Genomic DNA, 15512 nt, shown 5'->3' on the forward strand with positions numbered 1-15512 from the left:
CTAATTCCCTCATTAAATGGGGTCAAAATCAAGATGAAGTCCTCCCCTGTTTTCAACATAAACTCAATACCTCCCCTGTTTTCTCACCACTACCATTCTCCAACATAAAGCAATATATTGTCTCAATAGCAACACATTTCACAAATTCTCATGCAAAGAAGATGATAAAATTCAAGAGATATCAAACCTTTACTCCAAAAACGCGTGAGCTCTGTTCTAGCTTCTCTTTTCTGCACCTTTTGAACTTTCTTCTCCTATACACAAGAATTCTCACAACTCATCTCCAATAGAACTAAATGAAATAGGAAATAACATCACACTTCAAGGAATTCTACTTACTTGAAGTTGACTTAATGCTTAACTATGTCGACAATGGGCGGGACAAGTAAGAAGAGAAGGAGAAACGGGAAAATGGGAAAGTGAGTTGATAAGAACGGGTAGTCTCTAGATGAAATGACTTGGCTGTGTAAACTCCCCAATTGGTACCTCAAGTGTACAAAGGCTACAACTTAATACACAAGCTGTATATTCTAATGCAAACAAGTCCTAACCTTTATGCAAATAAGTCCACTTCTAATCTCTTTCTACCCCAACCAGATTTGGTTCAACTCGACTCAACTCAATGCAAGACTCGACTCAACGCAAAGACTCAACTCGGTAGGATGTCACAGAGTGGATATGATTATATATGGGCCATAGCAGCCCAGTCATACAGTATTCATCCAGTTTCATACAGTTCCTCTTATCACTTTGGTTTCACTATAACCTTATGGAGCCATACAGTTATACTGACAAAATTGCATACGTCATACAACATAATGAACAGCAAGTACGATAATGGAAGTATTATGATATGTGTGCTTACATATTTATTTATACATATGTGTGTGCTTACATGTTTCTTTATACGTTGAGATATCCACTGAGTTTTATTTGTTCAACGAGTTACCTGTTTAACTCATAGGTTTTGGGACTGGACCATAGAGAGTCATCTTACAACTGCTGCAGTTCATCTTTGGAAGATCTAGTCTTCAGGGTAGCTACTCATTTTGATATTTTGGTTCTGTCTATACTTATCATGACATGTACAAGGCACACAGTTGGGCCCATTTCATTTTGGACACTAGTATAATATCTTGTAAATAGTAAGTACATATCTATATTTTATTAATGTAGCAAGCAACAGCATGATATTATATTCAGTATACATAAGGATATCAGCCTGAAAGGACATAGGTTCAACCAGATTGTCGCGTCTCGGCTCGGTTCATTCGGGTTAACGGGTGGACCGGGAAGGGATGTTACACAAATACAATCCCTCTCTCCTCTTACTAAATGTCCTCTGTCATTAGGTTTGTCCGTCTCAATGCCGCAACAATTAAACTAATAATGCCGCCAAAACTGGTAGGTTCTTATCCCCAACTTGCCATCGGCTATCATGGTGTTGGGTCTAAACTTTCGACTCTATGAAATAAAATTTGCTAATCTAAATATGGTTGTTCCATCTTGAGCGAGTAAGAATCTGTTCTTGTGATCGACGATGATGCTCCATGTTGTGATGAGGACTTTGTATTTCTCTGGTTGAGAGAGAGGATTTCTCTTATGGTACCTCTTCAAGGTTTACGAAGGTAACTCATGGAGGCAAGTCTCTTTTTTTCTTCCATAACTTTAAAAGTTCATGTTTTATAAGTATTGATCGGTCAGTAGCTTGAAAATCTATTAATTGTCTTTTTCAAGGGTTGTTCATATTAGGATATAATAATAATTAAATAAAGAGTTAGCTAGTATAAATAGGCTGTTAAACAAATACTATTGTAATTTTACAAATCAATATATCATTTTATTATTCTACTCTCTCTCTCTCTCCCCAATTACTATAGTTAGGTTGTTTCCTAACAGTTAAGCATGGAAGAGGAGGGTCAGAACAGTAAACTCAATAGAATGAGTTGCAATAATTCCAGCAAGACCCCATTTCTTTAATTTTGCATTTAGATTCTCTGAAGGACTATTACAAAATAAGTATTAACTATTGGATTATTATTCTAATGTCAGATTAATTTCTATTTCTATAATTTTTTTTACTGGAATTTCTATTTCTATAATGCTAATTATTATTTCATTAAATACATATTTTTCTTTAATAAATCTGAATTATGATTCCCATTAGTGTCTTGGGTGAAATTAACAAAGAAAAAAAGGAAAAATTATTATTGTGTCCCTAAAAATATTTAAATTAACAGGTGTATCTTTGTATTTTGGAAAATACATTAATCTATCTCTAATTTTTATTTCGGTCAGACTATTTGATCCTTCCATCCATATAGTGTACTTTTCCGTTAAATGTTTAAGGAAAATACAAAAATACCCTTCACTAACAAACAAATCCTACTTAGAAATTGTCTCTGCCTCTTCTTCACATTGTTATTGTTGTCACTACTACCACCACATTCAACAAACTGCTTGTAACAACCCCATCTCAATATCTAAAATCATTATAATTTTCAAGAAAATATGACAATCACAAACACAAATAAACATATTTCACGCAAATAGGCCCGAGAATTTTTTATTTTAGAAAAAAATTAATAAAAAATTAAAGAAAATGAAGGGCCAAATATTTTTCTTACAACGTAAAAGAGTCCATTGCAAATACGCTAGTGACTATATATGATTGTTTTGAGTTGATTAAAATTTACCTAATAAATTATTTCTAAAAAGAAGTAATAATAAATAATAATTTTTATAAATAAATTTCATATAAAAGGTAAATATAAATATAGGTTTTAAATGACTAATTGCAGAGCATTATATACCATCACCGCTTTGCCTTTGACGACAATGACTTTGCAATAGCTATCTCCTCAACGGGCAACCGTCTTTCCTCTCTCTTTGCATCTCTGACTTGTCCACAGGAATTGAGCTTGAGTCAGTTTCTATTGTGGCTTTTTATCCAATGGGTAATGATCAACAAATAAGATAGTCCATACAATGCAGTGAAAATCCAAAAATTAAAGGGAAAAAAACTCAAAAATAATAAAGTATGAGCAAAGAAATCAAAAAGAAAGAATTGGTGGGAGAGACAAGCATCAAGCGGTAAGAAAATAGTAAATATTGAATGGAGGGGTATTTGATAAAGCATCAATGACAACTTGTTTCTCTAGAATTCACTCTTGTTGGGTATAGAGGGATTGTGATGGTAGTTGGTAGAGATGGTAGTGGTAATGGGACTAGCAAAGAGGAAATAAAGTTTTTAAGGGTATTTTAGGTATGAAATTTCTATCTCTTACCTTTGACCTAATTTTTGTGCTTTGATAAATGGTAAAATTCACAAAATCTAGAAGGAATGACCAAATAATCTGACAAAAATATAAATTAGGGACACAGTAATGTGTTTTTCAAAATACAAGGATACGCCAGTTAATTTCGATTTTAGAGATAAAATTGTAAGTTTTCCACAAAAAACTTTTGTTTGAATATTCACTTAATAAGATCTTTTTCTTTAAATTTATAGACAACATAGCAAAAGCAAAGCCGTTGGTGTTCATGATGGATGGATGAACGAATAAAACTTATGGTTTAACTTCAATCCACTTGTTTTGTGAAAAACACTATTTTTTATGCCTTTGCTCTCTGATTTTCTTACGTAATGACTAAATGACAAGAATTTATTTTTGTGCAGAACACAGACTAAATTGCCGACACTCAGTTATGTGAGAGGGAGAGGAGATGAAGATGAGTACTTAATCCATGTGGCATCCAATGAGGCTGATTGGAGCCAAGTCAGCAACATACAAATGATAATGTGGAACTGGTCATTCTATAAAGAATTCCAGCTATCCATATATGCAAATTTCACTTGACTGTCTAAAAACTAAGTGTTTAATAAGCAAATTATAAACTTTTTCCGGTCATACACCAAAATAGAAAATTTCATAAAAAATCATACACCAAAAATGCAATTACCCCGTGGATTATTATTTAGCTTTATATTTTATTATATAGTGAATTATAAATGATATATTGTAATTTTATATTTTATAGTGAATTTTTAAGTTATTATGAACTGTTTATCATTAAATTAAATTTATATTGTATATGAATAATATACATTTATATCATTTACAATCTTATTATGTTAATAGTTGCATAATAAGTTAAATTTGCACGTTTGGCTTTATTTTATGTAATATAATGTTAATTTTATTTGTATATAAAAAAAATACATAATATGTAAAAATATAGAAGGTCAAATATATAGAAAATAAACTCATTCAAATTATTCAGATACAAAATTTACTAAACAATCTTAATTATTCAGCAATAAGTTCTTAATACCACTCCTTAATCATTTAGTTTCAATTTTTTATTCAAATTCAGCATTCAGTCCAAACAAACGATCTCTAAGATGATTTTAGTAATGTTAATTAGCTCATTACATGTGAAAATCCCATGATTTTATAAATGAAAGGTCTTATTAAAATTTCCCTTCATTCCACTCTATCTGTAACACCCGCTGCCCAGTCCCGAGAGACCCGACGGCGGATGTCACATTCGGTGCCGGAGGCACCGTCTTAACTTATAAATCATGAATTATAAGTGATTTAGTATTCACAAGTTTAGCAAGTAGTAATTTACATTTTTTTTTTATGATTTGGGAGAATCCTACAGAAAAACTGCAAGAGTTTTCCCCGAAAAATAGAAGTCGCCAAACAGGTGAATACAAAACACTCCTAAATTCAAATTCCAAACAACACAATAACACTTTTCTAATTTCATAACTACAACATTTTCGTATGCATCAATTAGATATATTTAGTTAAACATATTACTTTGAATGTTCTACACAATAAATAAGTTCCAAGTTTATCTTCCAATAAATAGACCCAATTAATTTACAATAGTAGACTTAAGGTATAAATTACATAATAGAGTCTCCAAAATGGACTACTTATACATGCCATAATACCTGGTTACATAAAACACTAATCAACTACCAAACTATCGCTTCAGCTCTGATGCTACTCTTCTGGTCTTCAAACAGCAAATACAGACTTCAACCTACGCGTGATAAAATCAACGCGCTGAGTATAAAACTCAGTGGTACTCATAAAACACAACAAACCAATGTTGCGATGGCAACACACTTAAAATAGAAATTTTCAGCAAAAGATTTACAATCATAAAATCATTAACGCTTCAGCATACATGTACATTTATAGCAAAAGAATATCAATAGAATCTTACTAGTTACTTCTTAAAAATCATGTACCGTATTATCTTATTTGAAACATGCAATCATTTATTTCCAAATCCAGGTTTACTACCTGAAAAATATATATATATATATATATTTTTTTTTTACAAGGTCTCATCTACACTTAGGAGAAAAAGAAGCAGATAGGTTTTTAGAACAGATTCAGAATGGCCTTAGGTCCCCAACAGATTCAGAACATATAGAGCGCGTCCGCCCTAACAAAACAGAAGACACCCACGTGTCTAGCATATGATCATAGCTTCTTATCAGAATGGCATCAAATGCCGAGCATGCTCATCAGACAGAATAAAATCAAATCACGCATCAAATTCACACCAAGTATATTAGAGCCCAAAATCCATTTTTTTTTATTCTTATTTTTATTCTGACTTTCCATTACTCATAAAATTTATTTTCTGTAGTATTCATAAAACTACAATGAAAACTGAATTTAAACTGAATTCATTCATGAAACTTCTCATACTTAAACAAAATTACTTAACATAGGAAATTTCCAGCATAAAAGCAATCTTGACCTTTGCTGAGTTTTTAATATATAACTGGAGTTATATATCTCTAAATTGAATGAAATTAGTTTCATTAGAAAGATAAGACACAGTTATACAATTGTTATGAAGGAACCATAACCCAGATCAATCTGTCAGATAGGCAAAATAAGATAGGAACATAGACTAATAGTCCAGACCGGATTCAGCAGAACCAAAGTCTAATGTTTATCAAATTCCTCCCTAACCAGACACTCAAATTAAACCAATCAAAAACCTGGGAAATCTCAAGACACAGGGCAACAACTCTCATGAATAACTCAGCACCTAATATTGCCATTATGGTGGTCAAACTGGGCACTCAATCTATTGCTGCATGTGGTCCGTTACAACAGAGTCAGTTTAGGTATTTTAGCCATAAGTAGAGCTATATACATCTAAATTGGAAACAAGAGGATGGGTTGGAAAGCTAAGAAGTAGACCTACAACTTTCATGAAGGACTCAAATACAGAGGGAAAATAAAACGAATAGAAAAATAGTCCTTAAACACACCCATTAACACATTTTCCCTTGGTACATTCTGCCACTCTTGGAAGAAGAAGAGAAAAATATTTTCTTCATAAATTCAACATATAGGTAAGCTTAGAAAACACTCAAGAACAGATTTATACAATCAAATTTCAACCATCAAATCATTTCATACCAAATCCCCAAATTTTCACAAAGTAGCACAACTTCACAAAATCAAAAATTGAAGTAAGGTAAGTGTGCTTATGAACACAAACCTTCAAAACAACTTGGATCAAAGCTCCTTAAACTTTGGTCTTGCCTTTATCTTTGTTAGAAGGCTCTCCACCCTCTACATGTAATAAGCTCAAAATCAAAACAAAGAAAACAAAGAAAAGAAGAAGTTGGAGCATGATTAAGTATGTATATACTAAAAGAAAACTCTAAATCCAAAAATAATGAAGTTTACTTCACCTAAGTAGGAAGTCTCCAAATTCCTTGAAATTAATCCCCAAAACCACTTCTCAAGCTTTAATCTCTAGATTTTCTTACTTTATTCAAGGTAAATGGAGTGAATTTGGTGAATTATTCAAGTAGAAAATGGAGAAAACAAAGAGAAGAGAAAGAGAGGCTAAAGGTGAAATGGAGGAGAAGAAGATGAAGTTCACGTTAGATGGAGAGGAAGAGGAAGAAAAATATTGCTCAAATAATGGAGTTGACTAAAAGGGTAGTTTGGTCTTTTTACCAATATTGGATGGCTAGGATTGAATGTAAATCTAATCTAATGGCTACAAATATTCTCCAAATTAAATTCCTTCAAAATACTATATAACACAACAAAATTCTCAAATTTACTCCATAAAAATACTTTCTCTAATTTTCTTAATTAATATAACACCATTTCACATTTAATCCATACAACTATTGCCTCATTTCCTTAATTAATATCACACCTTAAGTCACTACTCACTAATTCTCTAAAATTCTCCAAAAATATTCATTACCTACTTTCTACCCATAAAAACCATGCATGCATGCTCCAAAAATGTGATATAAAATATTAACCCTATCTAATAATTTTTTTCGAACCAAAATAATATTTATTCCCGGACCGATGATACTATTCACAGACCGGTAACTTACTATTTTAGACACAGAAAAATGGGGCGTTACACTATCCTTTCCTTGCTTACCTCTCTTCTCTCTCTCTCTCTCTCTCTCTCTCTCTCTTCACTTACATTGTTTTATTTCATTCATTACAGGGTTAATTATAAATTATGTGTCTTAACTTTCTAAAAGTTTCTATTTTGGTGTCTTAACAGAAAACGTTTAACAATCAGGTGTCTAAGTCCCCAAAAAAAATTTCAATCAGGTATCTCTAGCTCACGTGGCCAGCAAGAAATACAAATAGGATGAGAGGTTTTATGCCAATTTGGGTGTTTTGCTAATGTGGAAAATTAATGTGTAATATTACTCATCAAGAGTAATGGTACCATTAAGTTAGGCCTAGAAAGCAACAAGATAATCGAGTTCATCAAGTTTAATGATGGAAATGTGGTCATGGTCACTGGAGGTAGAAACAAGGGACGAGTTGGAGTCATCAAGAATAAGGAGAAGTATAAAGGAAGCTTTGAAACCATCCACATTCAAGATGCCACTGCTCATGATTTTTCCACTCGATTGGGTAATGCCTTCACTATTCGAAAAGGTACCAAACCATAGGTGTCTCTCTCCAAGGGTATGGGTATCAAGTTGTCAATCATTGAGGAGGCCCACAAGGCTTAATATAGCCGAAATAGTTGCATAGAAGGACCATACTGCTTGTAGTTATCTTGGACTTTCTCAATGGAGATTGAGCCACCGAATAGATCTATAGTGCATTTACTTTTTTGCTCTTCTAAACAAAGAATGCAGATGAACTAGTAAAGCCCGCCGGTGAGAAGAGTTCTAGTACAAAAGAGAGTAATAAAGTCCATTAGGATAAGAGAGAAAAAAAAAGTAATGGAGAGGGATAATTTGAGAAGAGCTATAGTGTAAAAGAGAGCAAAAGAGTCCATCATGATAAGAGAGAAAAAAAAATAAAAAGTAACGGAGAGGGACAATTGTGACATCCTACCGAGTCGAGTCTTTGCATAGTCGAGTCTTTGCATAGTCGAGTCTTTGCATCGAGTTGAGTCGAGTTGAACCAAACCCGGTTGGGGTAGAATGGGATTATTAGTGGACTTACTTGATTGAGAGAAAAAGAGCAAAGTGTAAGGATTAGGATTTAATGGCATTAAAAGAACAAGCTATGGTATTAAGTTATAGCTTTTTGACAATTGAGGTATCATTTAGTAAGTTTCCATCATTTATCTTGATTTTGTGATGACTTACCCGTAATTATCCCATTCACTTTCCCATTGCTTATCTTTATCTTCATCTTCTTCATCTCCTTCATTTCCTTTATTTCTCCATCCATTTAGGCAACCTCAATTCTCTCCAAGTAAGTAGAATTACTTGCAGCTTTATGTTATTCAGTCTCTACTTGAGTGATATTATAGATAAGTTGTAAGAATTTTGATGTGTATAGGAGAAGGGAGTTTAAAGAGTGTAGAAAAGAGAAGCTAAAGAAGAGTTCAAGCTTTTTGGAGTAAAGGTTTGATATCTCTTGATTTTTTATTATTGTCTTTGCATGAGAATTTGTGTGGTGTGTTGCTATAGAGACAATATATTGCTTTATGTTGGAGAATGGTAGTGGTGAGAAAACAGGGGAGGTATTGAATTTATGTTGAAAACAGGGGAGGACTTCATCTTGATTTTGACCCCCGTTAATGACGGAATTAGGAAGTGTCATAGAAGAGTTATTTGTTCCTCTATGTGTTAGCTTTGCATGGGTTTTTGAATCACCCAAATTGGATTTGTATATTGAGAGATATGACCAAAAGAGTGCAGACTGCGCAGGCTGGAAACGCGTTGCGACCTGGCACTGCGTAGGCTGGAAGCACGTCGCGCGCTCGCGACTTTGCACTGCGCGCGCGCGACTTTCACTTCAAACTCACTGACTCTCATTTTGCTCTTCTCGCGCTCGCGACCTTGCAAGACGCGCTCGCGAAGTTGGCCCTTGGCCTGGAAGCGCTCGCGACTTGCGTTGCGCGCTCGCGTAGTTGGCATGAAAACTCACTGTCTCTCATTTGGCACACTACGCGCTCGCGACTCTCAAGTACGCGATCGCGACTTGTGCCTGATAACACACTGTCTCTTATTTTCCGCATCTCGCGCTCGCGACTTCCACAGGCGCGCTCGCGACTTGGCTTTTCCTGCATTTTTGGACTTTCTTTTTCTATGTAATTGGGTTCTTTGCTCAACTTGTATGCATCCAATCATTTCAAAACAAAAAGACAACATTAGAACATGTATCAAAACAACATCCAAGCATGCAAATGATGTGAAATCATATGAACATTATAATTTATGAAGTGATGAACTATTACTATGATGTTGTGTTATACATTTGACATACCAACATTATGCTCCATTGAGGTTAGGTAGAAACCATGTCGATAAGGCCATGTCGCGACATAGGATAGCAGATCTGCGCCTCATACAGTTTGTTACTCCGGCTACAGGCCGTTGAGTGGATATGATTATATGGGCCATAGCAGCCAAGTATACAGTATTCATCCAGTTATACAGTTTTTCTTATCACCTCGGTTTCGCTATAACCTTATGGAGCCATACAGATATCTGGACATAACATTACATAAATCATACAGATAAATGAAAGATATCATGATATGTGTGCTTATATGTGCCTTGTGTGCCTACATGATTCTTTATATACAAGTATGTGCTTTATTGTTTCCTTCCTTGTTGAGATATCCACTGAGCTTTATTTGCTCAGCGAGTTACCTGTTTAACTCGCAGGTTTTGAGACTGGTCCGTAGAGGGTCCGTTTACAACTGCTACCGTTCATCTGTAGAAGACTCGGTCTTCAGGGTAGAAACTCATTTTGTTATTCTTTTTATGGCATGTACAGGGCATACAGTTGGGCCCAATCCATTTTGTAACTAGTATCATGTCTTGTAAAGATTATAGACAGTATTAATATAACAGCATCAGTATATTATTCCTATAAGCAATCTCAGCATGATATTAGATTCATTATACATTATGATTTCAGCATGCTAGTATGTTCATATACAGGATGATGTCAGCATGACAGGACATACAGTCAACCAGTTTGTAGCGTCTCGTCTCGGTTTATTCGGGTTTACGGGTGGACCGAGAAGGGATGTTACAAATTTTGGTATCAGAGCCCTAGGTTCAGTTTCCCTGGGCTTGCATTCATAAGTCAGTATAGTGTACATGCCATGACTACCCTGATGAACTAAGCAGTTGTTGTTCTTTTAGGAGGATGTCACAAGAGGGTGAGAGTGAGTCACACGCCTCCAGAGCAGTGGAGGGTGAGGCTCCAGCAGCACCAGGTCAAGAGGCATTATTAAAGCAACTTGCAGATACTTTTCGACAGATTGCAGGGGTGATGCCTCAAGCACCAGTCGTAATAGAAAGAGAAAGAAAGCCCCCACTGGAGAAACTTCGAAAATATGGTGCGAAGGAATTCAGTGCCAGTAAGGATGATAGTCCAGAAATAGCTGAGTATTGGTTAGATGGGACATCGAGAGTTCTGGAACAATTGCAGTGTACACTAGAGGACAAGTTGATTTGTGCCACATCATTGCTAATAGATGAAGCATATACATGGTGGACTACTGTTCAGCAGCGAGTATCAACAGAGCAGCGTACATGGCAATTCTTCTTGGATGAATTCAAGAAGAAGTTTATCACAGAGGCTTACCTAGATGCGAGAAGGAAAGACTTCTTATACCTGCGACAGAACAGACTGTCCGTTTCAGAATATGAAAGAGAATTTACCAGGCTCAGCAGGTATGGTAAGGGGATAGTGGCTACAGAAGCCGAAAGGTGTAAAAAGTTTCAGGAAGGCCTGAATGATGAGATTCAGATGGGAGTGGTAGCTTCCAGATTCAGAGAGTTCTCAGCTTTGGTAGAGGCAGCTCAGGAAATAGAGCGAATTCAGGCCAGTCAGCGTACCAGGCGCCAGCGGACTCAGCAGAGGAGAGATCAAACTCAGAGTGCACCTAGTAGCTATCAGTCAGAAAGTAAGAGATTCAGAGGTGCTAGTAGTGCAGCTGGTTCTAGACCTTTCTTTAGCCAAGGCGCAGCTAGGGGTGCTAACATGCCAGCGGTATCAGTTGTGGCTAGTTCTGCCGGTGGTAGTCGAGGTTCAGGCAGAGGAACTGGTAGAGGCACCAGTAGAGGTGCAGAGATAGCCGGTTATCCTTTTCCACCTTGTGAGCATTGTGGCAGACGGCATGGTGGAGATTGTTGGTTGGTGACTGGTAAATGTTGGCTATGCGGAGCATCAGACCATCAGAAGAAAGACTGTCCTAAGAGGGCAAGAGTTCCTACACAGTTCATAGCAGGCAGAGGTAGAGGTGAGAGCTCCGGAGGGCAGAGACAACAATCAGAGACTGTGGATAGACCCGATACTAGAGGTCCAGCCAGGGTTTATGCTATGCGAACCAGGGAAGAGGAGGAAGCTCCAGATGTAATAGTTGGTGAGTTTTCTCTATGTGGTCATACAGTTTATGCTTTAATTGATCCTGGATCATTACATTCATACATTAGTGTACCTAAACCTTGGGTTAAAGAGTTAGAAGTTGCATATGTGAGTCAGGGTATGGTAGTTACTAATCCACTAGGTGATGTAGTAAAAACCCATACAGTGATCGAAGGATGCCCAATTGTTATACATGGAAAAGAGTTTCCAGGAGATCTTATGGAGTTGCCATTTAGAGAATTTGATGTTATTCTGGGTATGGATTGGCTATCCAAACATCAGGCTATAGTTGATTGTGCAAAGAAAAGGATGACATTATATACTACAGTAGGGGACGAGATTATAGTAGTTGGGAAGCGGCGAGAGTTTCTGGGTAATGTGATATCAGCCATGGCAGCAAAGAGATTAATTCAGAAGGGTTGTGAAGCATACTTGGTATGTGCATTACAAGCAGAGAAAGAACAGTCAAAAGTGCAAGACATACCAACAGTGTGTGATTATCCAGATGTATTTCCAGAAGAGTTACCAGGATTACCACCAAGGAGGGAAGTGGAGTTTACCATAGATGTCTATCCTGGAGCAGCACCAGTATCAATTGCACCTTACAGAATGGCACCAGCAGAGTTAAAAGAGTTGAAGATTCAGCTGCAGGAGTTATTAGACAAAGGCTTTATCAGACCCAGTGTATCACCTTGGGGAGCACCGGTATTATTTGTAAAGAAGAAAGATGGATCATTTAGATTATGCATTGACTACAGACAACTGAACAAACTGACAATCAAGAATAAGTATCCATTGCCTCGCATTGATGATTTGTTTGATCAATTAAAGGGTGCAGGTATGTTTTCTAAAATCGACCTCAGGTCGGGATACCATCAGGTGCGGATAAAGGAAGAAGATATCGCTAAGACTGCATTCAGGACCCGATATGGTCACTATGAATTTTTAGTCATGCCATTCGGTCTCACAAATGCACCAGCGGTTTTCATGGACCTCATGAACCGCGTGTTTCATTCATATTTAGATCAGTTTGTGGTGGTGTTCATAGATGACATTTTGGTCTACTCCAGGGACAGGGTTGAACATGATAAACATTTGCGGATCGTACTTCAGACATTGAGGGATAAACAGCTGTATGCCAAGCTTAGTAAGTGTGAGTTTTGGCTGGAAGAAGTTTCTTTCTTAGGACATGTGGTATCATCTGAGGGTATCAGAGTGGATCCTAAGAAGATTGAAGCTATTGTTAATTGGAGACCACCCAGAAATATTACAGAAGTTCGCAGTTTTCTGGGTTTAGCCGGTTATTACAGAAGGTTCGTAAAGGGATTCTCTATCATTTCATCACCTTTAACAAGATTATTGAAGAAAGCAGTTGTATTTCAATGGGATGATAGATGTCAGCAGAGTTTTGACACTTTGAAGAAAAAGTTGACTGAAGCACAAGTGTTGACCCAGCCAGTGTCAGGTAAAGACTTTGAGATTTACAGTGATGCTTCTCATATTGGGTTAGGATGTGTACTTATGCAAGACAGGAAGGTGGTAGCTTATGTCTCCAGACAGTTAAAGCCACATGAATTGAATTATCCAACCCATGATTTAGAACTGGCAGCTATTGTTCTAGCATTCAAAGTATGGCGGCATTATCTGTATGGTGAAAAGTGTCACATTTACACAGATCATCAAAGTTTAAAGTATTTACCAACACAGAAAGATTTGAATTCAAGACAACGGAAGTGGATGCAGATTCTGGCTAATTATGATTATGTCATTAATTACCATCCGGGCAAAGCTAATGTGGTAGCTGATGCCCTTAGCCGGAAATCATTGTTTGCTTTGAAAGCAATGAGAATTCGCATGGAGTTGCAACAGCAGGGAGTGATTCTAGCACAGATGCAAATACAGCCATCTTGGGTTCAGGAAGTTGCAGAAGCACAGAAGAAAGATGCACAAACAGCACTATGGGTGAAACAAGTACAGGAAGATCATGGTGGGAAATTCAGATTGGATAACAGTGGAGTCTTATTCTATGAAGACAGAGTTGTTGTACCGCAGATAGGAGAGCTTAGACAAAAGATTCTGCATGAAGCTCATAACAGTCCATATACAATGCATCCCGGTAGTACCAAGATGTATCAAGATTTGAAGAAAGGCTATTGGTGGCCGGGCATGAAGAAAGACATCGGAGATGTTGTAACAAGATGTTTAACATGTCAACAAGTAAAAGCAGAACATCAATTGCCAACAGGGTTGCTTCATCCAATAACAGTGCCAACATGGAAGTGGGATCAGATCACGATGGATTTTGTTACTGGATTACCTCAGACGCAGCGGAAGCATGATGCAGTATGGGTGGTTGTGGACAGATTAACTAAATCTGCACACTTTTTACCAGTTAGGATGGACTATTCTCTAGACAAGTTAGCAGAAATTTATGTTAGAGAAATAGTTCGACTACATGGAGTTCCATCATCCATTATATCTGATCGTGATCCAAGGTTTACATCGAAGTTTTGGGGTAAACTGCAGGAAGCATTAGGAACGAAATTGCATTTCAGCACTGCATTTCATCCTCAAACAGATGGCCAATCAGAGAGAGTCATACAGATCCTGGAAGACATGATGAGAGCATGTGTCATAGAATTTGAAGGCAGTTGGGACAGATATGTACCTCTCATGGAATTTGCCTACAACAACAGCTATCAATCGAGCATTAAAATGGCACCATATGAAGCATTGTATGGTAGACAATGCAGGACACCTGTGTGTTGGACAGAACTTAGTGAGAAGAAGATTTTGGGTCCAGATTTGGTTAGAGAAACTGAAGAGAAAGTGGAGATCATCAGAAAACGGCTGAAAGAAGCAAGTGATCGACAGAAGTCTTATGCTGATTTAAAGAGAAAGGATATTGAGTACTCGGTCGGTGATAAAGTCTTTCTGAAAGTTTCACCATGGAAAAAGATCCTAAGGTTTGGACGAAAGGGTAAGCTTAGCCCTAGGTTCATTGGTCCATACGAGATTGTTGAACGTGTCGGACCATTAGCCTATCGCCTAGCATTACCTTCAACCTTAGATCGGATTCATAATGTCTTTCACGTATCAATGTTAAGGAGATACAGATCAGACCCATCACATGTGTTATCAGCAGAAGAGATTGACATTCAGCCGGATCTCACTTATGAAGAAGAACCAGTTCAGATCCTAGCAAGAGAAATGAAAGAATTGCGGAACAAGAAAATAGCATTGGTAAAAGTTCTTTGGAGGAATCATAAGACAGAAGAAGCAACTTGGGAATTTGAAGAAACCATGCGACAACAGTATCCGCAGTTGTTCACAACAGGTAAACTTCGAGACGAAGTTTTTATTTAGGAGGGGAGAATTGTGACATCCTACCGAGTCGAGTCTTTGCATAGTCGAGTCTTTGCATCGAGTTGAGTCGAGTTAAACCAAACCCGGTTAGGGTAGAATGGGATTATTAGTGGACTTACTTGATTGAGAGAAAAAGAGCAAAGTGTAAGGATTAGGATTTAATGGCATTAAAAGAACAAGCTTGGGTATTAAGTTATAGCTTTTTGACAATTGAGGTATCATTTAGTAAGTTTCCATCATTTATCTTGATTTTGTGATGAC

The 15512-nt window shown here is 36.8% G+C and overlaps 1 long non-coding RNA gene across 1 annotated transcript; it reads right to left on the minus strand.

Annotated features, from left to right (window-relative positions):
* Positions 1-4873: 4873 nt before the first annotated feature.
* Positions 4874-7097, minus strand: LOC149493301 (uncharacterized). The gene is made up of 3 exons (XR_016318443.1): positions 6743-7097; positions 6547-6620; positions 4874-5058 (listed from the first exon to the last, which is right to left on the minus strand). It is a non-coding gene; the product is annotated as an uncharacterized LOC149493301 (long non-coding RNA).
* Between the last annotated feature and the right edge of the window lie 8415 nt (positions 7098-15512).

This window comes from Jatropha curcas, chromosome 10 (assembly GCF_041381405.1).
Source record: "Jatropha curcas cultivar XTBG-Jc1 chromosome 10, XTBG_Jcur_1.0, whole genome shotgun sequence".
NCBI classification, from domain to species: domain Eukaryota; kingdom Viridiplantae; phylum Streptophyta; class Magnoliopsida; order Malpighiales; family Euphorbiaceae; genus Jatropha; species Jatropha curcas.